This window comes from Toxorhynchites rutilus, chromosome 3, assembly GCF_029784135.1.
Source record: "Toxorhynchites rutilus septentrionalis strain SRP chromosome 3, ASM2978413v1, whole genome shotgun sequence".
Taxonomy (NCBI): Eukaryota; Metazoa; Arthropoda; class Insecta; order Diptera; family Culicidae; genus Toxorhynchites; species Toxorhynchites rutilus.
Window position 1 is genome coordinate 302,142,844 of NC_073746.1, and position 25,107 is coordinate 302,167,950.

General features: G+C 39.4%; 1 pseudogene; it reads right to left on the reverse strand.

The window, feature by feature from the left end:
• Nucleotides 1–20,542: 20,542 nt before the first annotated feature.
• Nucleotides 20,543–22,094, reverse strand: LOC129774356 (cytochrome P450 6a8-like; annotated as a pseudogene).
• Nucleotides 22,095–25,107: the final 3,013 nt, after the last annotated feature.

Consider the following 25,107-nt stretch of genomic DNA (forward strand, 5'->3'; position numbering starts at 1 on the left):
AGTTTCCATATGCCTAATTTGGTTTAATTTGCTTGATTAATTCTCGGGTAATGCAAAAATTTGTGTTTCATTTGTACGGCAGCCCCCTCTAAGAGAGGGGGAAGGAGTATCTTAACACCATAGAAACATTTATTGCATCCTAAAACCCCCACATGCCAAATTTGGTTTCATTTGCTTGATTAATTCTCGAGTAATGCAGAAATTTGTGTTTCATTTGTATGGCAGCCCCCCCTTTGAGTGGAGGAAGGACTGTCTAACCATCATAGAAACATTTATTGCACCCTAAAACTTTCACATGCCAACTTTGGTTTCGTTTGCTTGGTTAATTTCCGAGTAATTCAGAAATTTGTGTTTCATTTGTATGGCAGCCCCCCCTTAGAGAGGGGAGAGGGGTCTCAAAATATCACGAAAACCTTCCCCGGCCCCAAAAACCCCTACATACCAATTTTCATGTCGATCGGTTCAGTAGTTTCCGAGTCTATAAGAATCAGACAGACAGACAGACATCACTCCATTTTTATATATATAGATTACCAATGCCGAACAAAATTATTAATTTTTCTCATCAGTAAAAACATGTTACTTTAATATGGAGAAAACATATTTGAAATGGAAAAGGTAATGTTATTTTATAATTTTTACTTTCTGAGTGTTTATTCAACCAATGTGAATTTTAATTGGACTAACAACACCTAATACTATATGTAGATCATATAAGGAATCTTTTTTCTAGAATTTCTTCGCTTTTCCAATTATTCTCGCCATATAAATTTTGCTTGGGTGAAATGAACACAACAAAACAGACTTAAACCAAATGACCCGTTCTCGAGCGGGAACACACCTTGGTTTTTATCTATGAAAATTGAAATAAATCGTGTCATATATCAAGTCATTTTTAACACAACTGCTACCATATACAATTTTACACTTACACTTGTGCTAAATTTTTCACAATACACGATCGGTCATTGATATGAAATTTCACGAAGCAACTGACATTAAAGTTCCAAATCTAAATTTTATTTGCTAGAATTTATCGTATCACTCACCTTACTTGCAATTCATAAATGCCCCGACATGCATATATTTGCAATGCCGATTTCCCCCAGGCAGCTTTCTTTTGATGTCTCTGTTAAGGAACACATTTTGGTAGGAACAATAATTTCCCCTACTTTCATGTATTTGCGATGCCGATTTTCCCCAGGCAGCTTGGTTTTGATGTCTCTGTTAGGGAACACATTTCGGCAGGAACAAAAGTTCCCCCTACTTTTATGTATTTGCAACGCCGATTTCCCCCCAGCAGCTTGGTTTTGATGTCTCTGTTACGGACCTGCCGCATGTGTCGTCAATTTCTACCAATCAGAAGTGGGTAATTCCGTTAGGATAGGGGTTGAGATTTTTCAATTGTTCGATAGTTAATTTTATGAGATATAGTATTTTCTTCAATATAAAAAATTGTTATGGAGTGCCGAAATCAATTGACGCAAAAATTTCATCAATCCTTCATGAAATGACTGAGCAATAAGCGTTTGAAAATGGACAATTTTCACGATGTACTCGATTTTCGATTTTCAATTTGTACCCCAATATGTTTCCGAAAGACGTAATCCTACGTCAAAAAGTTAACCTATTCTTAATGACGCTGTAAGCAAATTAAATTACAGATCGCGCTCAAAATTAATTTTAAGACCACTGACGACAGTAGTGCCAATTCAAACAACAAGAAAAATGTTCAGTGGGAAGATTTATAATTACAAATTCGTGGTATATATTCAACAGAATGTAAAGAATGTTTAGAAAAGTAGCCAACGAACGTCATCTTCACAACCTTGTCTTCAAGGTTCTTTCGCTTCTGTGGAGGTATTCAGACAAAGACGTTGCATCCAAAAATCTTCAAGATGGCTCAAATCTGGTAACCTATTAAACCAGATGTCATATGGCGTAGTCACAATCGCCGTGGCGGTCTCCACCACGAGCGGTCGATAAAGTCGATATAGACCAGCAGGTTTATCGTTGCAATTGAATTCTAAAATGCCTTTCAGATCAGGCGCGGAAATCACATTAGTTATTCACGTAGGACTAAATCTTTCATTTCAGTACTGGGGTGCAAGACCAAGGTTTCGAAAACACGAGTGTTACTTTGAAGGCGTAAATACCTCTTTGCCGACTAGAGGAAGTGAAGCAGGTGTTAAGGTTGTGCACCAAAAAAATATTTGGGGAAAACCAAGTTATTCAATAAGTTATAATAAGTTATTAATTTATTTGGGTTCGCGTGCCAGTCGCAAAACTGCTTTCAACTAAGATTGCATTTGCTCTAATATTAATCATAATGAAGCAGAGCTACTCTTTCCGAAGTTGCTGATTCACAGATAGAGTTTATTTCGTTTATTTAGTCACCAAGAAAGTAAATGTCGTTCTGGAATGTTGTATGTGATTGGGTTTCGCTTACCAGTAGCAAAACTTTCTCCACTAAGGATGACAGCTGCGCTTATCTTGAACATGTATTGTTCTGCGAGCACAAGAACGAATCATCAAGCAATTATCGTCAGGGCGACCAAACTGGTAGAATGGTTATTTCAAATTTTTCGTAGCATTATATATATTATCGGCAGTTATAAACAAGCGATAATTTTATACGTAGAGCTACGTCTTTCATTGAGGGTTCCAAATCAGTAAACAGGTCACGTTTTTATGAAATTTGAAATCAAATTCCCTAAGATTTGTTTGATATGCTACACATAACGATCCCATAGTATGTATATGCTTTAAATTGATGAAAATTGGAAGCATTGCCATTTTCTTATACATTTGTTCTGTCCATTTGTGTGCTTTCCCAAACAGAGCTGTCCATAACAAGCAACTTATCGTCGAGCAACGAAGGGGAAACCGTAAGATGTAAAGACTCCGTGAACAAAGGAGAAGAAGAAGAACGAGTTGGAATATTTGCCTAGAGCAGGGGTTCTCAAACTGTTGTGGGCAAGAGACCCCTTTTCCAGAATTAAGTCATACCTTAGACCCCCATAGTCAAAATTTCTTTGAAAATGATATCATTAGTTTTTTTTTCATACTGAATAATTATCAGTTTGAAAACATTGCAGATGGTTAAATTAATAAATTTGACATTATTTTCTCACGGAGGCGATCTGGCGTAGTGATAACATCCGCATTTCTCATGCAGAAGATCTTGAGTTCAATTCACACTCTCGACATTCTTCCAAAAAATGGAAGCAATGTGACAAACCAGCCAAAAGTGTTGAAAGTCACTATAATACAGTAAAAAAAAATTTTCTCACCAAATTCAACAAAATAAATAGATGAGATAAAACCTGTTCACGATTTTTTACTTTCCGAATTTTTCATCTTGTACTTTTTGTACTTTTTTATTCTCATCTTGTGCACAGTCATCGTTGATTTTTTTAAATGTACATCAACAATATTTCCTACTATGATATCAGTCATTGTCAGGGTTGCCACATATACAGAATAGTCTGTATTTTACAGATTTTTCGCCAAATTTCAAATATAGAATCTGTATATACAAAATTACAGTTTTTCTGCAAAGATGCAGAATTTAAAAATATTTTTTCAAACTCAAATTTAAATGTAAAATTAATTACAGTTCAATTTCTACCTTAATTTCTACCTTCTTACTAATAAACTGTGTTTTTTTATCGTTGAGCCATAAAGATATGTACCTTGACTTATAAAAATGTTGAACCATATGAAATGTCACCTCACTTCTCCATTCCTGCTAAGGATGTTTTTGGGACACTTTTTGATAATTCCACAATTATCAGCGTGTGTTGAGTGAATATTCACGCTTCACAATGCCAACAAAACAATGTTCTGAAATCGGTTGGCTTCCGCAATGATGAACTCTATTTTGAAAGCAAAGAACTATGTATCGACTTCGGAGGAGCGTCAAGGATGAAATTGACGGAAAATTTAAGAAAAGCAAAGTTCAGCAAAACCATCTATAAACATCATACAATTCATTATGAGAAAACTTTTTTCATGATTTATTTTGTTTTATTAATACTGCTTAAGGGAGTAGTACACTATGGAAACTTGGAAAAATAAAAAATAAATCTAAAAAAAATGTCTAAAATGTTCTCTGGGATGTTTGCTTTACTGTAGTTTTTGTCCCAGGTCTATCCGATGCTCCGTTCCAAAGTTACAAGTCAATTAGTGGACCCAAGTCTTTGCGTAAGAAGCGCGGATCCAAATTTTAGAACGCGTTTTCTCGAAAGTTCTACCTCCGAAAGGTCCATCCGATTTTGATGAAATAGTTTTTCTCAGATTTTCCATTAAATTTCCTGTCATCGTACGTAGTATTTATTTTATATTTTGAAAAATAAAATTTTGGTGAATGTATATGTCTTGATTTTTGAGGCAAAAACAAAATTTTTTTTCCGAAAAATGTCGCCATTTCGTCAAAAATCAATATTAAAAAAAAATCCTACGTACGATGACAGGAAATATTAGGCTGTCAAAAAAGTCCTGCGGTATTTTTTTTTGAATTTTTATTTGTTCATAAAATAAGTTACAATCATCTGTTTTAAGTCAAATATGCGCCGTTTTGATCGATGACTTGTTCCCAACGAGATGCCAACTTCATAATACCCCTGTTATAGAAGCTCGCTTCCTTATTGGCAAAAAACTCGGATAGCGAATTTTCACAGACCTCTTTTGTGGCTAACTTCTGACTACATAGCTCGTTCGCCATGGATAAAAACAGGTGGTAGTCACTTGGTGCAAGGTCCGGACTATACGGCGGATGCAAAAGAACCTCCCATCCGAGCTCCCGGAGCTTCTGGCGCGTGACCAAAGAAGTGTGTGGCCTGCCGTTGTCCTGATGGAAGACAATGCGCCCTCTGTTTATCAAATATGGCCTCTTCTTCATGAGTGCTACCTTCAAGCGGTCCAGTTGTTGGCAGTACAGGTCCGAATTGAGCGTTTGGCCATAGGGAAGCAGCTCATAATAGATTATTCCTTGGCAATCCCACCAAACACACAGCAGAACCTTCCTGGCCGTTAATGAGGGCTTGGCCACCGTCTGAACCGCTTCAGCGGGCTTCGACCACGACCGTTTGCGCTTCACGTTGTCGTAAGTGACCCACTTTTCATCGCCAGTCACCATCCGTTTCAGAAACGGGTCGATTTTGTTGCGATTCAGCAGCGATTCACATGCGTCGTACGGTCAAAGATGTTTTTTGCGTCAACGTGTGTGGCACCCATACATCGAGCTTCTTTGTGAATCCAAGCTTCTTCGAATGGTTAATAACGGTTTAATGACTTATCCCCAGCTCTTGGCCGATGCTACGGCTGCTACTATGCGGGTCTTTCTCGGCTAATTCAGAGATTTTGTCGCAGTTTTCGACGACAGGCCTTCCGGAGCGTGGCGCATCTTCGACGACCTCTACACCAGAACGAAAACGTTGAAACCATCGTTGTGCGGTGGAAATGGAAACTGTATCGGGTCCATAAACTGCACAAATTTTGTTGGCAGCTTGAGATGCATTTTTGCCTTTGTCATAGTAGTACTGTAAAATATGTCGCATTTTCTCTTTATTTTGCTCCATATTTGCGACACTATAACTCACGAACGACTTAACCAAACAAAACACTTTCGAGATGTTTTTTTATATAGCGCGCAAAAATACCTTTCCAACAAGCTATAGTATGACTCGATACAATGAATAAAACTAGAACTACGCGCTTACAACGACACCTCGCGGAAATACCGCAGGACTTTTTTGACAGCCTAATATATCCAAGATCAGGTAAAAAAAATAATGGTTAAAATCGGACCACTAGAAAAACTTGTAGAACTCCCACCAGTTTACAAGGTTTTGGCTTCAAGGATTCAACAAACCGGTTGCGCCTATTCAGGGGACAGTCCAATAGACACTTTTTTTTTGTTTGTTAAGTATTATATACCTTGTTTCAGCCGATTACCCGGAATGTCCGAAGCGACATAGTGCTTCACGGCACTATTGGCCTCTTGGCCCAAAAACTTGGATGCCACTTGACTCAGTCAAACACTGTCTCCTACAGCTGGTGCAATTGAACCGGATTGTTCAATTGCATTCACGCGATGCTGGAAACTACTTCCGAAACGCACTGTGATCCCGTCTCGTTTTCCTTTTAACTAAGGAACGGGCTGCGGAACCTGGGCACAAGTTCCACTTAATTCGGGAACGGGTTATTCGGATCGCGTAAATTGTAAAACTACAGTACTCAAAACTTCTCGGATTGGAGAAGAATTGGATTTTATTCAGACGTCTGTCTTCTACGAGATTCTGATTTCAACTAACTTTATGTGGAGCTTTCAAACAAGATGGTACATGTGTGTGATCATTAGATCGTTTAGATCGTTTTCATTCTGGTGTGAGCTTGAGTGTAACGTAGGCAACATATTAATTTTAGCTACTCAAGGAATTCATTTGAGGTACACAAAATTTCAAATTAAATTCATTTCAATATTTATACTAAATGCTAAACATACCTTATAAAACCGATTAATTAGATTAATCATAGTAATTCATATCCTCGTTGAAAAAATCGCGAACTTTTTATTATGTTTTTATTATCACATACTTTTTATTATGTTCATAATGTACTACCCCCTTAAGCAAACCATACATAGGAACAATAAATTCAAAATAAAAATAAATATTTCTTTCCATTTTTCCGTTAGGTTTTTGATTTTTTTTAGCTAAAAATACAGATATACAATTTTTTTCAGAAAATTTAACTGGATCAAATGTGACAACCTTGATCATTCCTATGACAGGGTGGTTCACGTAACACAACGATATTCAGTCGATATTCAGACCTCGTCGACCCCCAAAATCAATTTTCGTTTCTGTCGACCCCTGGGAAACCGAAATCGACCCCAGGGGGTCGATATCGACCACTTTGAGAAACCCTGCCCTATACGAACAATTATATTGCACAAACCAAAATATTGCGCCATCATATTGAACGTCTATGGGCCGCTTAATATATGTAGATGTACTAATGGAAAGTAGGGGGGTCTTCGTAGCCACTTGGTTACGCGTTCGCTTACTAAGCGATCGGTCGTGAGTTCAAACTCAGGGCCCTCAATTGACCATCTTTGTGCTGTTATAGAATAACTACGTCCACGCAAACATCATCAGCGATGGAGATCGATCCACGGTCGAAATTAGATCGATTCATCCATACAACTGTTTACAGTTTATAGAAACATAAACATATGTACATGTACACGATTAAAAAAACCCCGGCTCTGTTACAGCTAAAATGCTAATGAGCCTAATAAATAAATAAATGGGATAAAAAAATAATGGAAAGTACTCGAAATCCTTAATTTTTTCTACTGCCTAGATATTCATTTTACCCCCTATATCTTCCGGTTAGACGTAGTCCTACGTCAAAACAACCCATGTTTCTAGGTATGATAAAGTGCTTGAAAAACGCCAAATTTTAGGCCCAATTCATTTGAGATTCGCTCACAGTGTGGAACCATACGAAATTGTATTCACCCTCTCCAGTCATAGCCTACTTCAACTGGCAGTGGCACGCAGCATTTTGCCTTCCATGCGGCTCCGCTCTGTTCGGTCTAATGCATCCAACAAAAGAGGGTGTGGCAGAGAACTGATTCGTTACGGCGGTCCATTCCTCCTTCTCCGCTATCGTTCCGCCATTGGTCACAGGAGAAAATATTTCAATTTAATGATTATTTCACAGCAAACTCCAGTGGGGAAGAGGGGGGGGGGGGTGAACACAGCCGAATAGAATAATGTTGCACGCTTCTTTCTCGTAAATAAACAAATTAATTATAATTATAATAAAACTTAACTCGCGATAATTGTACAGTCGCATTATAAAAGCTCCCGGGATCGCATAACGTCCGAGAGGAACGACTAATTGAGGCGGCTCTTCTCTCTTTCCTTCTAACACAAATACACGTGCTCTCCCTCTCGGTCTCTTGTGGGACCCCTAACACACTGCATTCCCAACCGGCTCGATTCATTCGGTTCCGGCGCTCATCGTGATCAATTAATTTTTATTAACGAGCATGCGTTGTGTTTTCTCGCTCGACCCCTCTCGAGTGAACCCCTTTTTTCATAACGAGGAATAAATTGTCCACCAGAGTATTTCGCACTACCAGATTGCTCTTAAAAACATGCGACAGAACCGTATTAAAATAAAATGATCAATTAATGTTTTATTTGTTTTCCGCGCTTCGAAACGATTGCACTTCGCGTGCGCCGTTGCACTCGCTAGTGATTATGAGTTCTTGGTAGGACCACGGAGCGAAGAAGTGTGGCTTTCCTTTCTCGAAGGTGCTCGGAAGAAGATGGAATCATTCGCACGCGTGTGGGCGTTTGGGTAACCTCCAAGATGCAGAGCTGGGATACGACGATAGCACCTCCGAAAGGCGGCGAGTTTAGTGCACTCTGTGCGCCACCGCCCACCGCCTGCTTTCGGTGGCGAGAAACGAGCGAGCAGTGGCGCGGTATCTTCTTTCATATTATCGACGGTGTCGGCTTTCACCCCCGAAGCGATTAACTTCATATTCTTCTACGAACGAACCAAAAGCGTCGCGGTCGGTTTCGTTGTCGGGAAGAGACGGAGATTATGTGTGTGTGTGTGTGCGTGTGTATGTTCGGAAAATAAAAGCTGGGAAAAACACGCCCAAGTTCGTCGCGCCCATCAAATACGCCTTGAAATTTACGCTCGAGACAGGAGCGCAGGATATCGGAGAGGTCGGATCGCCTCAACGCCTCCTCCGTCGTCGGCAGTGTCGTGCAGAGGGAAGAGCGAAACGTTGCGCGCCCAAACGATTCTGGAACGATGAGCAGTGATGCCACCAGAAAGGGATTGCAAGGGAATGTTTTCACCGCTTCAAACGATGAATGTCTATTGTTGACTTTCAATTCAGAGGGGAACTCATGACTAACACTCTTCATTGAAAATGCTTCTTCTTTGAAAAAATAAAAAAGAGTCGGGGAAGACTCTGAAGGGAAAGATGGACACTGACAGAAAAGTTATAGGAGAGGGGTGATAGAGATGGACACTCTAAGTCAAAGTTGATTTTGACGTAGGACTACGTCTAACCGGAAGATATAGGGGGTGAAATGGAAATCTAGGCACTGAACAAGTAAGAAAAAATGCAAGATTTGGAACGCTTACAACTCGAGCATTTCTCAACAGATCGCAAAGATTTTTGCATCAATTGATAGGAAATATATCTACGCATCTATCATAACGAATAACATTTCATTTTTCTTGAGATAAATAATTGAATAATTGTGAAATATCAAGCATTGTCCAAATGCCCTATGTGCCCATTTTTGATTGGTCCATTTTGTGTTCCTCAAATCGTACCGACCAAAACGGGCAACCAGAGCAGCAGCGAAATAAAATGAAGCACGATTGGAAAGGAAAAAGAAAAAAAATGAACGAAACATTGGTCGCAGTCTCACACATGCGTAATTCTCGAGCCAGCCAGTCAGCTTAAAAATCCCCGCTCCGCTGCCGTAACGATCATTCTCATTCAAACCGTATACCACACCGGTTCGCATCACAACACATCAACAAACCAACCCAAGCAGCCATGTCTGGACATGGTAAAAGAGGAAAAGTGAAGGGAAAGGCAAAAAAAAGGCGTTATATAGTTTCGGCCGCCGAAGTGATCGAGTTAGCTGGCAAAGCTGCTCGCGACGATAAGAAAACCCGCATTCGGAACAGAACACATTCGGTTCGGTGGACATCAAGACAACAGGCAGTTGCAGCGAGTGGCGAGTGGCAAACGCAATCGCAAAACGGCATCAGGTAGCAGAAGAAAAAAGTTTGTTCTTTATAAAAACTGCTATGGTGGCAAATCCAGAACAAGGCGGCATCGAGGGCGTTCGAAATGGTTTTTTTCAAAACCACGAGTACTAAGTTTTCTAAATTGGAACCATTCCATGAAACAAGGCGCTTTTCAGGGCCATTAAACCTTCCAAAAAAGAGTTTAGGAAATACAGTTCAATGCTTTCTAAAACATTATCCAAAATAATAATAAAACACAAATTGATTTTTTCATCCAAATCCAAATTATGACCCCACATTGAAAGTCGATCCAAATCCAAATTATGACCCCACATTGAAAGTCGACACTGTACCACTGTCATCGCAAATGTTCAATTACAGGTTGAAATCGCCTCCAATGCGACACTGAGTGGCGCTTCGGCACGTCGCATTGAATGTAATTTACTGTACAACATGTCACAAAGCTGGATAGAAAGAAATTTTCCAACTGTGAAAGCTGTGGCGAGTGGCAACAAATCGCTAAACAGGAAGGTTTAGCCGAACAAGATGGGGATATCGAGTGATAACAAAACAATAAACTCTTTAGATTGAAGATAATTTTGTGATCCTGAAAAGGACCCTTTTTAGCCTGCATGTGAATCCAACGAGCGAACAAATCGTAATGAATGTATTTTTTTGCCATGGCTCCCTTTTAACGCTCACTTGTTCGTCTCGTTGGACTCGCCCCTCTGGCTGAGTCTGCCGATTTGTCTCTATCCTGTGAGTGTGTACCGCTAGAGTATAAAACACGCGGACCCCAAAAAAATATCTTATTTTCTTTCAAACCGTAAACCCGTGTGGTTGTACGGCATCGGCATCGTGGACGTAACAAAGGAGGACAAGTTAAGGGAAAGGCAAAGTCTCACTCGAACCGTGCAGGTCTCCAGTTCCCTGTTGGTCGCATTCACTGATTGCTCCGCAAGGGTAACTAGGCCGAACGGATTGGTGCCGGAGCACCAGTATACCTAACAGCGATTATAGAGTTTCGGCCGTCGGAGTGCTCGAGTTGGCTTGCAAAGCTGCTCACGACAATCAGAAAACCCGCATCAAGAACAGAGCAGCTTCGGTTCGGCGCTCATCAAGGCAACAATTAGTTTCAGTGAGTGGCAAAGTGTTTCTCCGGCACGTCGCATTAAATGTAATTTACTGAACAACATGTCACAAGCTGGATGGGAATAAATTTTCCAACTGTGAAAGCTGTGGCGAGTGGCAAACGCAATAGCTAAACAGGAAGGTTTAACCGAACAAGATGGGAATATCGAGTGATAACAAAAACACAACACCAAAGGTTCTTTTCAGAACCATCAACATATTCATAAAGAGTAAACAGTAAACTAATCCATTTTTCAGGTAGATAGGTAGGTATTCACGTAGGAGAAGAAAATAAAACAATATATTTAAAATATATAATTAACAAAAGCTGTCCCCTTTGTATAGTCCTACGTCACTCAGGTTATGTCCCCGACATTACCCACCCGTCTTTTTTTTCGTGGATTTTACTTTGAGGCAGAAATTTCGAAAAATGAATGAGTTCGATATCTTTGAAGAAATAAGATTAAATAGGGAAATACGGACACTTGACGGGAAAGATGGACACCTAGGGTGGGACAGACGGACACTAGCTGAAAATTTAAGTTACTTGATAAGTTCTGGAGGTCTTTAAATATGCTATACAAATGATCTAACAAAAAGGCTAGACTGAAATCACCTAGAAGGGCTTGTAATTTTTCTCATTTTTAAACGGTTTTATTTAGCTTGCCCTGTAATCTGTTAGTATGTTTGTATGTTTGTATGTTTGTATGTTTGTATGTTTGTATGTTTGTATGTTTGTATGTTTGTATGTTTGTATGTTTGTATGTTTGTATGTTTGTATGTTTGTATGTTTGTATGTTTGTATGTTTGTATGTTTGTATGTTTGTATGTTTGTATGTTTGTATGTTTGTATGTTTGTATGTTTGTATGTTTGTATGTTTGTATGTTTGTATGTTTGTATGTTAGTATGTTTGTATGTTTGTATGTTTGTATGTTTGTATGTTTGTATGTTTGTATGTTTGTATGTTTGTATGTTTGTATGTTTGTATGTTTGTATGTTTGTATGTTTGTATGTTTGTATGTTTGTATGTTTGTATGTTTGTATGTTTGTATGTTTGTATGTTTGTATGTTTGTATGTTTGTATGTTTGTATGTTTGTATGTTTGTATGTTTGTATGTTTGTATGTTTGTATGTTTGTATGTTTGTATGTTAGTATGTTTGTATGTTTGTATGTTTGTATGTTTGTATGTTTGTATGTTTGTATGTTTGTATGTTTGTATGTTTGTATGTTTGTATGTTTGTATGTTTGTATGTTTGTATGTTTGTATGTTTGTATGTTTGTATGTTTGTATGTTTGTATGTTTGTATGTTTGTATGTTTGTATGTTTGTATGTTTGTATGTTTGTATGTTTGTATGTTTGTATGTTTGTATGTTTGTATGTTTGTATGTTTGTATGTTTGTATGTTTGTATGTTTGTATGTTTGTATGTTTGTATGTTTGTATGTTTGTATGTTTGTATGTTTGTATGTTTGTATGTTTGTATGTTTGTAACATGTTCGTCTGTAGCGCTAACCCACATTAACACGTTCGTCGCCCAACACGACGTTTTTGAGTTTATTGCGGGGTACAACTCGTGGATAAATTATCAAATGGAGATCAAACTTAGTTTGCAGACAACTATTACATAATCTAGCAATATTTTCTTTAATTTAAAGACGAATTGACAACAATAACAATCGGAAAATAATTAGGCAAGTAGCAGTTAGCAGTTATCACACCTCTCCTTAATTAGTCTAGGGCATTGATTAGACTAAAATAAGACCATGGGGCACGTTGTATTTCCATTATCCACAATTAGCGACTTCATCATATGTCCCACGATTCTATTTCAGTCTTATCAATGCCCTAGACTAATGAAGGAGAGGTGTGATAACTGCTAACTGTTACTTGCCTAATTATTTTCTACCTTTTAGTACATTATTATGTTTAATCACAATTAAACCGTTTAACTTAAAAAGTTTTTTTTTACTTTTTTTTTCATGTTTGTAATAGCTTTCGGCATTCGGAATGAAAAATTCGTCCATAATATGTGGTTGCACTTGCAAACGTTGTTAGTGGACATCTGTTAATAAAAGGAGGAAATAATCAAATTGTTTTCAAAACAAAATGTTTGTCTTTTGTCGGTGAGGTGTCCGTCTTACCCGACTTGATTAGTATTTTATATTCATCAATATTTCTGGAGTAAAAAAGACGGGTGGGTAATGTCGGGGACATAACCGGAGTGACGTAGGACTATACAAAGGGGACAGCTTTTGTTAAATATATATTTTAAATATATTGTTTTATTTTCTTCTCCTACGTGAATACCTATCTACCTGAAAAATGGATTAGTTTACTGTTTACTCTTTATGAATATATTGATGGTTCTGAAAAGAACCTTTGGTGTTGTGTTTTTGTTAGCACTCGATATTCCCATCTTGTTCGGTTAAACCTTCCTGTTTAGCTATTGCGTTTGCCACTCGCCACAGCTTTCACAGTTGGAAAATTTATTCCCATCCAGCTTGTGACATGTTGTTCAGTAAATTACATTTAATGCGACGTGCCGGAGAAACACTTTGCCACTCACTGAAACTAATTGTTGCCTTGATGAGCGCCGAACCGAAGCTGCTCTGTTCTTGATGCGGGTTTTCTGATTGTCGTGAGCAGCTTTGCAAGCCAACTCGAGCACTCCGACGGCCGAAACTCTATAATCGCTGTTAGGTATACTGGTGCTCCGGCACCAATCCGTTCGGCCTAGTTACCCTTGCGGAGCAATCAGTGAATGCGACCAACAGGGAACTGGAGACCTGCACGGTTCGAGTGAGACTTTGCCTTTCCCTTAACTTGTCCTCCTTTGTTACGTCCACGATGCCGATGCCGTACAACCACACGGGTTTACGGTTTGAAAGAAAATAAGATATTTTTTTGGGGTCCGCGTGTTTTATACTCTAGCGGTACACACTCACTGGATAGAAACAAATCGGCAGACTCAGCCAGAGGGGCGAGTCCAACGAGACGAACGAATGAGCGTTAAAAGGGAGCCATGGCAAAAAAATACATTCATTACGATTTGTTCGCTCGTTGGATTCACATGCAGGCTAAAAAGGGTCCTTTTCAGGATCACAAAATTATCTTCAATCTAAAGAGTTTATTGTTTTGTTATCACTCGATATCTCCATCTTGTTCGGCTAAACCTTCCTGTTTAGCGATTTGTTGCCACTCGCCACAGCTTTCACAGTTGGAAAATTTCTTCCCATCCAGCTTTGTGACATGTTGTACAGTAAATTACATTCAATGCGACGTGCCGAAGCGCCACTCAGTGTCGCATTGGAGGCGATTTTAACCTGTAATTGAACATTTGCGATGACAGTGGTGCAGTGTCGACTTTCAATGTGGGGTCATAAATTGGATCTCTATGTTTACAAAAATGTCCAACTAAATAAGTCGCATTACATGTCCGTCCAATTAGCTAAATGTCGAACTAATTGTAAATTACTGTACTTTCAATCTGGAAACAATTTAAGAATTGGTGAAAATTGAATAATCAGGAAAGTCCCCAACTATCAATAAGCTCAGAACAACTGCCAAATTCACAAACTCATCAGATCCTGGCAAACAAATTATGAAATCATCAATTTGTGTTTTATTATTATTTTGGATAATGTTTTAGAAAGCATTGAACTGTATTTCCTAAACTCTTTTTTGGAAGGTTTAATGGCCCTGAAAAGCGCCTTGTTTTATGGAATGGTTCCAATTTAGAAAACTTAGTACTCGTGGTTTTGAAAAAAACCATTTCGAACGCCCTCGATGCCGCCTTGTTCTGGATTTGCCACCATAGCAGTTTTTATAAAGAACAAACTTTTTTCTTCTGCTACCTGATGCCGTTTTGCGATTGCGTTTGCCACTCGCCACTCGCTGCAACTGCCTGTTGTCTTGATGTCCACCGAACCGAATGTGTTCTGTTCCGAATGCGGGTTTACTTATCGTCGCGAGCAGCTTTGCCAGCTAACTCGATCACTTCGGCGGCCGAAACTATATAACGCCTTTTTTTTGCCTTTCCCTTCACTTTTCCTCCTTTACCATGTCCAGACATGGCTGCTTGGGTTGGTTTGTTGATGTGTTGTGATGCGAACCGGTGTGGTATACGGTTTGAATGAGAATGATCGTTACGGCAGCGGAGCGGGGATTTTTAAGCTGACTGGCTGGCTCGAGAATTACGCATGTGTGAGACTGCGACCAATGTTTCGTTCATTTTTGACGTAGGACTACGTCTAACCGGAAGATATAGGGGGTGAAATGGAAATCTAGGCACTGAACAAGTAGGAAAAAATGCAAGATTTGGAACGCTTATAACTCGAGCATTTCTGAATAGATCGCAAAGGTTTTTGCATCAATTGATAGGAAATATATCTACGCATCTATCATAACGAATAACATGTCATTTTTCTTGAGATAAATAATTGAATAATTGTGAAATATCAAGCATTGTCAAAATGCACTATGTGCCCATTTTTGATTGGTCCATTTTGTGCTCCTCAAATCGTACCGACCAAAACGGGTAACCAGAGCAGCAGCGAAATAGAATGAAGCACGATTGGAAAGGAAAAAGAAAAAAATGAACGAAACATTGGTCGCAGTCTCACACATGCGTAATTCTCGAGCCAGCCAGTCAGCTTAAAAATCCCCGCTCCGCTGCCGTAACGATCATTCTCATTCAAACCGTACACCACATCGGTTCGCATCACAACACATCAACAAACCAACCCAAGCAGCCATGTCTGGACATGGTAAAGGAGGAAAAGTGAAGGGAAAGGCAAAATCCCGCTCGAACCGTGTTGATCTGGAGTTCCCCGCAAGGGTAGCTAGGCCGAGCGCGTTAGTACCAGTGCACCAGTCCACCTAGCCGGCGTTATATAGTTTCGGCCGCCGAAGTGATCGAGTTAGCTGGCAAAGCTGCTCGCGACGATAAGAAAACCCGCATTCGGAACAGAACACATTCGGTTCGGTGGACATCAAGACAACAGGCAGTTGCAGCGAGTGGCGAGTGGCAAACGCAATCGCAAAACGGCATCAGGTAGCAGAAGAAAAAAGTTTGTTCTTTATACAAACTGCTTTGGTGGCAAATCCAGAACAAGGCAGCATCGAGGGCGTTCGAAATGGTTTTTTTCAAAACCACGAGTACTAAGTTTTCTAAATTGGAACCATTCCATAAAACAAGGCGCTTTTCAGGGCCATTAAACCTTTCAAAAAAGAGTTTACGAAATACAGTTCAATGCTTTCTAAAACATCATCCAAAATAATAATAAAACACAAATTGATTTTTTCATAATTTGTTTGCCAGGATCTGATGAGTATGTGAATTTGGCAGTTGTTCTGAGCTTATTAATAGTTGGGGACTGTCCAGATTATTCAATTTTCACCAATTCTTAAATTGTTTCCAGATTGAAAGTACAGTAATTTACAATTAGTTCGACATTTAGCTAATTGGATGGACATGTAATGCGACTTATTTAGTTGGACATTTTTGTAAACATAGAGATCCAAATTATGATCCCACATTGAAAGTCGACACTGTACCACTGTTATCACAAATGTTCAATTACAGGTTAAAATCGCCTCCAATGCGACACTGAGTGGCGCTTCGGCACGTCGCATTGAATGTAATTTACTGTACAACATGTCACAAAGCTGGATGGGAAGAAATTTTCCAATTGTGAAAGCTGTGGCGAGTGGCAACAAATCGCTAAACAGGAAGGTTTAGCCGAACAAGATGGGGATATCGAGTGACAAGAAAACAATAAACTCTTTAGATTGAAGATAATTTTGTGATCCTGAAAAGGACCCTTTTTAGCCTGCATGTGAATCCAACGAGCGAACAAATCGTAATGAATGTATTTTTTTGCCATCGGTCCCTTTTAACGCTCATTCGTTCGTCTCGTTGGACTCGCCCCTCTGGCTGAGTCTGCCGATTTGTCTCTATCCTGTGAGTGTGTACCGCTAGAGTATAAAACACGCGGACCCCAAAAAAATATCTTATTTTCTTTCAAACCGTAAACCCGTGTGGTTGTACGGCATCGGCATCGTGGACGTAACAAAGGAGGACAAGTTAAGGGAAAGGCAAAGTCTCACTCGAACCGTGCAGGTCTCCAGTTCCCTGTTGGTCGCATTCACTGATTGCTCCACAAGGGTAACTAGACCGAACGGATTGGTGCCGGAGCACCAGTATACCTAACAGCGATTATAGAGTTTCGGCCGTCGGAGTGCTCGAGTTGGCTTGCAAAGCTGCTCACGACAATCAGAAAACCCAACAGAACAGAGCAGCTTCGGTTCGGCGCTCATCAAGGCAACAATTAGTTTCAGTGAGTGGCAAAGTATTTCTCCGGCACGTCACATTAAATGTAATTTACTGAACAATATGTCACAAGCTGGATGGGAAGAAATTTTCCAACTGTGAAAGCTGTGGCGAGTGGCAAACGCAATAGCTAAACAGGAAGGTTTAACCGAACAAGATGGGAATATCGAGTGATAACAAAAACACAACACCAAAGGTTCTTTTCAGAACCATCAACATATTCATAAAGAGTAAACAGTAAACTAATCCATTTTTCAGGTAGATAGGTAGGTATTCACGTAGGAGAAGAAAATAAAACAATATATTTAAAATATATATTTAACAAAAGCTGTCCCCTTTGTATAGTCCTACGTCACTCCGGTTATGTCCCCGACATTACCCATCCGTCTTTTTTTTTTCTTTTTCCTTTCCAATCGTGCTTCATTTTATTTCGCTGCTGCTCTGGTTGCCCGTTTTGGTCGGTACGATTTGAGGAACACAAAATGGACCAATCAAAAATGGGCACATAGGGCATTTGGACAATGCTTGATATTTCACAATTATTCAATTATTTATCTCAAGAAAAATGAAATGTTATTCGTTATGATAGATGCGTAGATATATTTCCTATCAATTGATGCAAAAATCTTTGCGATCTGTTGAGAAATGCTCGAGTTGTAAGCGTTCCAAATCTTGCATTTTTTCTTACTTGTTCAGTGCCTAGATTTCCATTTCACCCCCTATATCTTCCGGTTAGACGTAGTCCTACGTCAAAATTGTCCGTTATTGACACCACGGTTGAGTAAGCAAACAAATGGACAGAACAAATGTATGGAAAAATGGGAAATCTTCTATTTTTCATTAATTCAAACATATAATATTACACACCAGGGATTGTAATGTATGACATATAAAAAAAAATCTTAATAATTTCCGATTCGATTGGTATGCAAATCGTCAAAATTCGTTCGCAGCATAAGTAGTTATTAACGTTAACTTCATTCCATAAAAACGAGACTTGTTTTCTGATTTGGCACCCGTAATGAAAGACGTGGTCCTACGTCAAAAATAAGAAAGAGTCGGAAAGACGGACACATGAAGGAAAAGATTGGAGACTTGGGGTGGTACACTAACTGAAAAATTTTTATTTTGAAATTCAAGTTGATGCTCTCAACAGGTTTTTGAGCTTTTCAAATAGGCCTTACAAATGATTGAACAAAAAAAATTGACTAAAATCACATAGAAGGGCCTTGTAATTTTGCTCATTTTTCATGTCTTAAATATCTTCCGGCATCCGGAATGACAGATTCGGATGACCTTTTAAATCCGCTAAGCTGGGCTTTTCCAGCCATCTGAGTTGGTTTATTGAACGAAGGCTTCACTCCGTCTTTTTCCGTCAGTACGAAAGCCAGTTTTTCTGACTTCCGTCATGGACTTCCCATAGAATCTCCTCTCTAGGTCGAGGAGTATCGAGTATCGAATGTTCGTCTTCACCTTCGGTGGAGTGTCCGTCTTACCCGACTTAATTGGTTTTTTTTTACATTTATATTTCTAGAGTAAAAACAAAAAAAAAATACCGCTGGTTCGAGAAAATTGAAAGAAAATGATGGTAAAACACTCAGGTAACGAAAAATACCCAAAAAATTACTTGTTAATAATAAGAACCTTATTTCCTGCAGACAAAAATTTAAATCAAACTGTTTTTCGTAGATCACTTTTATGTTTTTATTCAAACTTTTGACAGAAACCCAGCTCGGTGTACACTGGGGTGCCAATGAATGTATGGGAAAAAATCGACCCTAAAATTTCAAAAAGTTACCCTATATAAAATGTTCACCACCTCGAAAACATACCCTATGCCAAATTTCAGCTCAATCGGACTTAAGGTAGAGTGGCGCGAAGCGGCCAAAGTTTGAGTTTTCTTAAAATCGAAAAATCACCCAAGGGGGAAGGAAGGAAATCGGGGTTTTCGAAAATTTTTGTTTATGTCAAATGTCTTAAATGAACGTCGAGATCTAGTGTCATCTCGAAAATTTTGTTTACCAAAAATCAGCACTCTGGGACTACTCTTTCGGAATACCAAACGAAAAGTATGGTTTAGGGTGCCAATAAAAATAGTTATCTCGATTTTTCATTTGGAACTTGCTACGAAATGTTGATTTGCACAATAATATACCCTATGAAAAATATTAGCTCATTCGGACTTCATTTACTGGTGCCGCAGACGTTAAAATTAAAGTTTTTTAAAAACCGAAAAATCACCGGAAATCGGGGTTTTAAAAAAAATGATGTCTTAAAATTGCATGACACGTTGAGATTTACAGTTATCTTGTTATCTAGTGCGATCGTTCTCGAGTCCAGACAGCAGCGCAGAACCAAGCTCAATTCTAGCCGACAATACAGGCACAACAGTGAACCCAAGGCATGTTGAAAAAATTTCCAATTGAACCTACTAGCCATACCTAACCTAGCCATACTAGCCGAGGATTTAGAACTCACCCGGAAATTCGGATTCGGTCAAACGGGGAAGCTCAACAGAGTATTTATGACGTAAGACGACGTCTTTCAGTAAGGGTGCAAAATCAGAGAACAGATTACGTTTTATGAAACTAAGTTATGTTGATAACTGTCTTCGCCATGAACGATTATTTTATGTTATGCATGAACATTTAATTTGAAATTCTCTACTATTTGTTTGATACATTATGATTCCCTAATCTGTGAACGGTTTAAACTAAACAAAACTGGAAGCAATCCCATTTTCCCATACATTTGTTCTTTTTTTGCATATCCGTGCTTACCTATTCGTGCTATCAACAACGAGCAACTAGTGTATTAGCGAGAAACAATATTTATATATCACAGCGAATCATATCGCTCGCTCGATATGCAAATTGGTTCCACGGACAATGTGGAGAAAGGAAATATTGCAATACAAGCTCCGCTCGTTTTAAACTTAATGGCCATTCACGATTTTAAATCACAGTCCCGATCCAGCTAGCGAGCAGACAACATTCTTTCCTATTGTTTATACAGCACACAAAGGTTCTATAAAGGAAGAATGAACGAATTGAAGATATCGCAAATAGTGGTGCATTTTTTTATGGGGACACATCGTCGACTTTCATGCTGGCAGGGCGAGAGCGCTTCTGTATTTTGTATGAAACGCATACATTGTTGTTTTTATGCGTTACCAAAAATAGATAGAAGCGATTAAGAAATGTGAAATATAATTACCATTGACCGAGTTTAAGCGCCTGTGTCAGTGTGCCAAAGTTCGCCGCGATTGCACTCACTATGAATACTCATTGCGTGCATTGACACAAAGGAACAGATTGCAGCATTTGCGAGAAGTTAATTTCCTGTTCACATTGGAAGAAAAGGGCAGCTGAAGCGCATCGAATGCTTGTGGAAGTTTATGGTGGCTCTGCACCATCAGATTTTTTTGGAAATTATTTGGAACATTCAAAAGTTGTGATTTTAGTGTTAAAGACAAAAAAGCGTCCTCCGGCGTGAACCGATCCGGATCGAAACGGAACGGTTCCGGGTAGATCTGCGGATCGTTGTGAATCGCGTACACCGGAATCATCACCATTATGCCCTTCTCGATGGTGACCTCGGGAGAGATGATGTGATGCGGTTGATTTGCAACGCGCATCATACCTCCCACCGGTGGATATCGACGAAGTGTCTCTACAAAAAAGCAAGCCACTATAAATTGCTTCAAAAATGGAATTATAAAAATTCACCATTGACGACCTGCTCCACGTACGTCATTTCTTTAAGTGCCTCATAAGTGATATTATTATCGTGAGCCGCTGAAACACGTCTAATTTCCTCACGTGTCTTCTCTTGAATCGCCGGATTGTTCGCCAACTCAAAAAGCGCAAGTGACAGAGCCGTAGACGAAGTCTCGAAGCCTCCAAGAAAGAACACAAAGGCCTAAGCGACGACTTCATCCATCGTTAGCTTGCCAAAGGACTCCTCAGCTTCTTCCTCCACCGTTCCCTTATCCTTCAATTGTATCAGAAGTTGAAGAAAGTCGGGACGCATTATGTCATTTTTTTCTCGATATTCCACCGCGCTGTGCACGATGTCCATAAAGAAGGCCGTCACTTCCGGCGGAGTCTGAACAAGCCCCAGTTTTCGTGACAACTTCCCAAAGCTAACAGTGAAAAAGATCCGTATTATTTGCATCAGATTTGGTTTAATCATCTGATCACCGATAGTCAGCAACTTCGAGTCCTCGTTCTTCAACGAATTACACTCCAATCCAAACGCACACGATCCGATCACATCACAGTTAATCGTTGCGCCATAGCCTTTGCATTCGCCGGTTGCTTCTCCTTTGCATACTTGTCGAAGCTGTGCAAAAACTCATCGCCAATTTCTCTCATCGTCAGAAACTCGTTCTTAATCTTACCGGAAGTGAATGTAGGTCTTAGTTTGTTCCTTAGAAAACGCCATCTCTCGCCCTCTATGGCGAACAGATTAGCCGACAGTGGGTCGTCCCGTGCGTTAAAATATATGCCTCGATCATGACAACTGTTAAAATCTTTCACCAGAACCTGCTTCACTAGATCCAAGTCCCACAGCAACAGCACGGGTTGCATAAACACGTACAACCATACAGCACCAAAGGTGCCTTTGAACTGTCGATATATGTCATCCATCACATGGCTGGCGTGACGCGTGCGACCCATGCCCTTCGGAGATCCCATTGGTAAGCGTCCCGGAACGTAAGGCACATTGCGATTCACCCAGTACGAATACTTCTGCCGGATGTAGATGTGCAGCAGTACAGCTGCTGGAAGCAACAGGAAGAACAGTGTGTGGAGACAACCCATCGCCGGGTTGCTTCGGAAGTCGAGGGAGAACTGATGTTCGTGCGTGCATAACATAGCTGAGTCTGGTTGCGCGAAAGAGCAGCGTAAAACTTCCGTGCATCGTTTGCGTGGTACAGGTGTTCCATCGCTTCGCGATCCCTGTCTTCCTGCTGGCGCTTTTTCGTGCGGAAGATCGTGTTTTGCCTGTTCCTCGCCTGTCTGTATCGTTCCACGTTAGCTCTCGTACGGTGCTGCAGTATTTTCGCTCTGGCTGCATTCTTCTCCTCAACTAACTGCTTGCATTCGCTGTCAAACCAGCCGTTCCTTTGGTTCGGGGCTGTCGTACCTAGCGCCGCTATAGCAGTGCAACCAATGGCTGTACGAATATCCCTCCAGCCATCTTCAAGAGTAGCTGCGCCTAGTTGCTCTTCCGTTGGTAGTGCTGCCTCCAGCTGCTGCGAGTGTTCCATGGCAACAGCGGTGTCTCGTAGTTGCTCAGTGTTGGGCCGCGGCGTTCGACTTCGTCTCGTGTTATACACTGTTGACAGTTTTGCGCGCATGCATACTGCAACTAGGTAGTGGTCCGAATCTATATTCGCACTGCGATACGTACGAACATTGATGATGTCGGAGAATAATTTTCCGTCGATTAGTACGTGGTCGATTTGATTTTCTGTTTGTTGGTCAGGTGATCTCCAAGTAGCTTAAAAATGAATCGAGTATGTAAATGAACCGACATTTCCTGTGACGAATCGTATTCTGGAACTATACTCGACAAAAAAAAGAGGAGCAAATTGCGTCATCGGAAAATATGAGTGATTTTTGAAACATGTAATTCTGTTATAAAATAATGCATTCGTCAAAACAATTGAACTTCGTATAGAGTATTTTCAAGTTTGCAGTGGACAGTTTTGACCATCGATTTGCTGTGCGTTCATTATTTCATGAAATATTCTTAATTCAAAATTAAAGGATAATTTTTCATTCGATAGAGAATACCACTGTAGAAAATAGTTCAACTGAAACTTTCTATGCATCAAATGGAAGCGAAATAATCAGGTTGATTGGATTGTTATTGAGAATAGATTTTTAAAATCTGTAGGAACTTTGAAAGCAATCCAATACCGATTTATCTTTTCCAGCAACGGCAACGCATATAGACATGAAACTACAAATAATTACGTACGATAACCCTAAATTAGAAATTTGTAGCTTGAAAATGCTGTATTTCTTATTCTTATGTCATCATTATTTGTATAGCTACTTCCTACTTTATTTAATTGATAAAAAAAAATTATGCATATAAAATTGTTCTGTTCGTTTTTGTGCGCTTCGAAAACTCTAAAAGTTCGACACAGATGGAACTTATATTATGACACAATATACAATCCACTTCAAGGATAGTTGTTGCTCAGGGAGCTTTAAGATTTCCAGATGAAATAAGGACACTTTTGAAATAAAGCTGTGTAGATTAAATTTTTAGTATTGAATATGTATTTTATGTGACAGCAAACACATTTCCTTGCAAGTGTTCGAAAATCCGTGAACTAAAATTGTATCTGATAACGATTTTAAATCCATCTATTTTTAATCGTTTGGCGTTGCTCAAGATCAATTGGAATTGTGTGGTTTATGTTCGGAAGCGGATTGTTCAACTGTATATTGCGCGTTTCCATGTTGGCAAACCAGGTAGCCTTTAAATCTTCGCAGATAATAGATGTGATATCCGTGACAAGGAATAAAAACGTCTTGTCGTTTAGCCGGCCGTAATTCAAGTGAAGAGTTTATTGAATATACTCTCAGATGAGCTCATCCTTAAGTTAGTGTTAGTATTCAGCGTATTAGTAATGCCCGATTACAAAATTCAAAAATCGGAGCCTATGCAGCAGACGGGATTATAGCATATATTACATCTCCCCCTCAAATGAAGAATATAAACAAAATCCTTAAACCTACTATGTACACTTAAAAACTAACAATTTTATGTATTTGAGGAGATGTAATAATTTCAATTGAAAATTCAGGAATCTAGTTCAACAAATCAAATTTGTGCAAGTCAAAGAAATCTAAATTGGATCTCACTAGTGTTTATTCTTCAGTCGTTCACTTCTCCTAACTTCGCGTTGGCATCCAGAGTGAGAACTTTCGGAATTTGTTTTGACTTCACACGAAGACTGCTTATTGTTACCCATACTAACATGACCACTCACGTTCCGATCCGACACACACTCTGGATTAAGTGATTGACGATTGGTTTTATTTTTTTTTTTTAAGTGATGCTTATTTCTCCGATAAACTGAACCTTCATAGTTGCGTATACAGTAGGATCTGGGGGTATCGGCCAGCGATATGATTGAAACCTCGAGCCAAGTACCATTTTTGTCTAAATAAGCCACCTTATCTCCCACCGCAAGTTCACCTCTGCCCTTGCTGTTTCTATCATAATAGTGTTCCTGTTGCCTAGAATGTTTAATTCGTAACTCGCGACTAGAATTATTTACTTTTGGGATCAGTAAGTTGTTAGAAGCAGGTAAGTATGTGTTGCATCTACGACTCATGAGTAACTCAGCAGGGGAAGCTTTTAAACTTTTCAGGGGTGTGTTCCTATACTCTAATAGAGCTTTTCGAAAATCGATATTAGATTCTTTTGATTTTCGTAATACATTTTTAGCGATGTGCACATACTTTTCAGCAAGACCATTTGATTTGGGGTAGTGTGGACTAGATGTTATTAGATCAAATTCGAATTCTTTCGAGAAGCTTCTAAATTCTTTGGACCCAAATGGCATATTATCTGCTATAACTGCTCGTGAATGTCCATGAGTGGCAAATAAATCAATTAGTTTGTCAATAATTGAGGATGCTGTTTTGTTATTCAATTTAATAATATCAAGCCATTTCGAAAAATAATCAACAACTACTAAGAAAGGTTTGCCTTCAAAGTCAAGCAAATCCATTCCAAGCTTATGATAAGGAATTTTAGGAATTTCTTGCTGAATTAACGGTTCCTTGATGTTCTGTTTTGAATATTTTG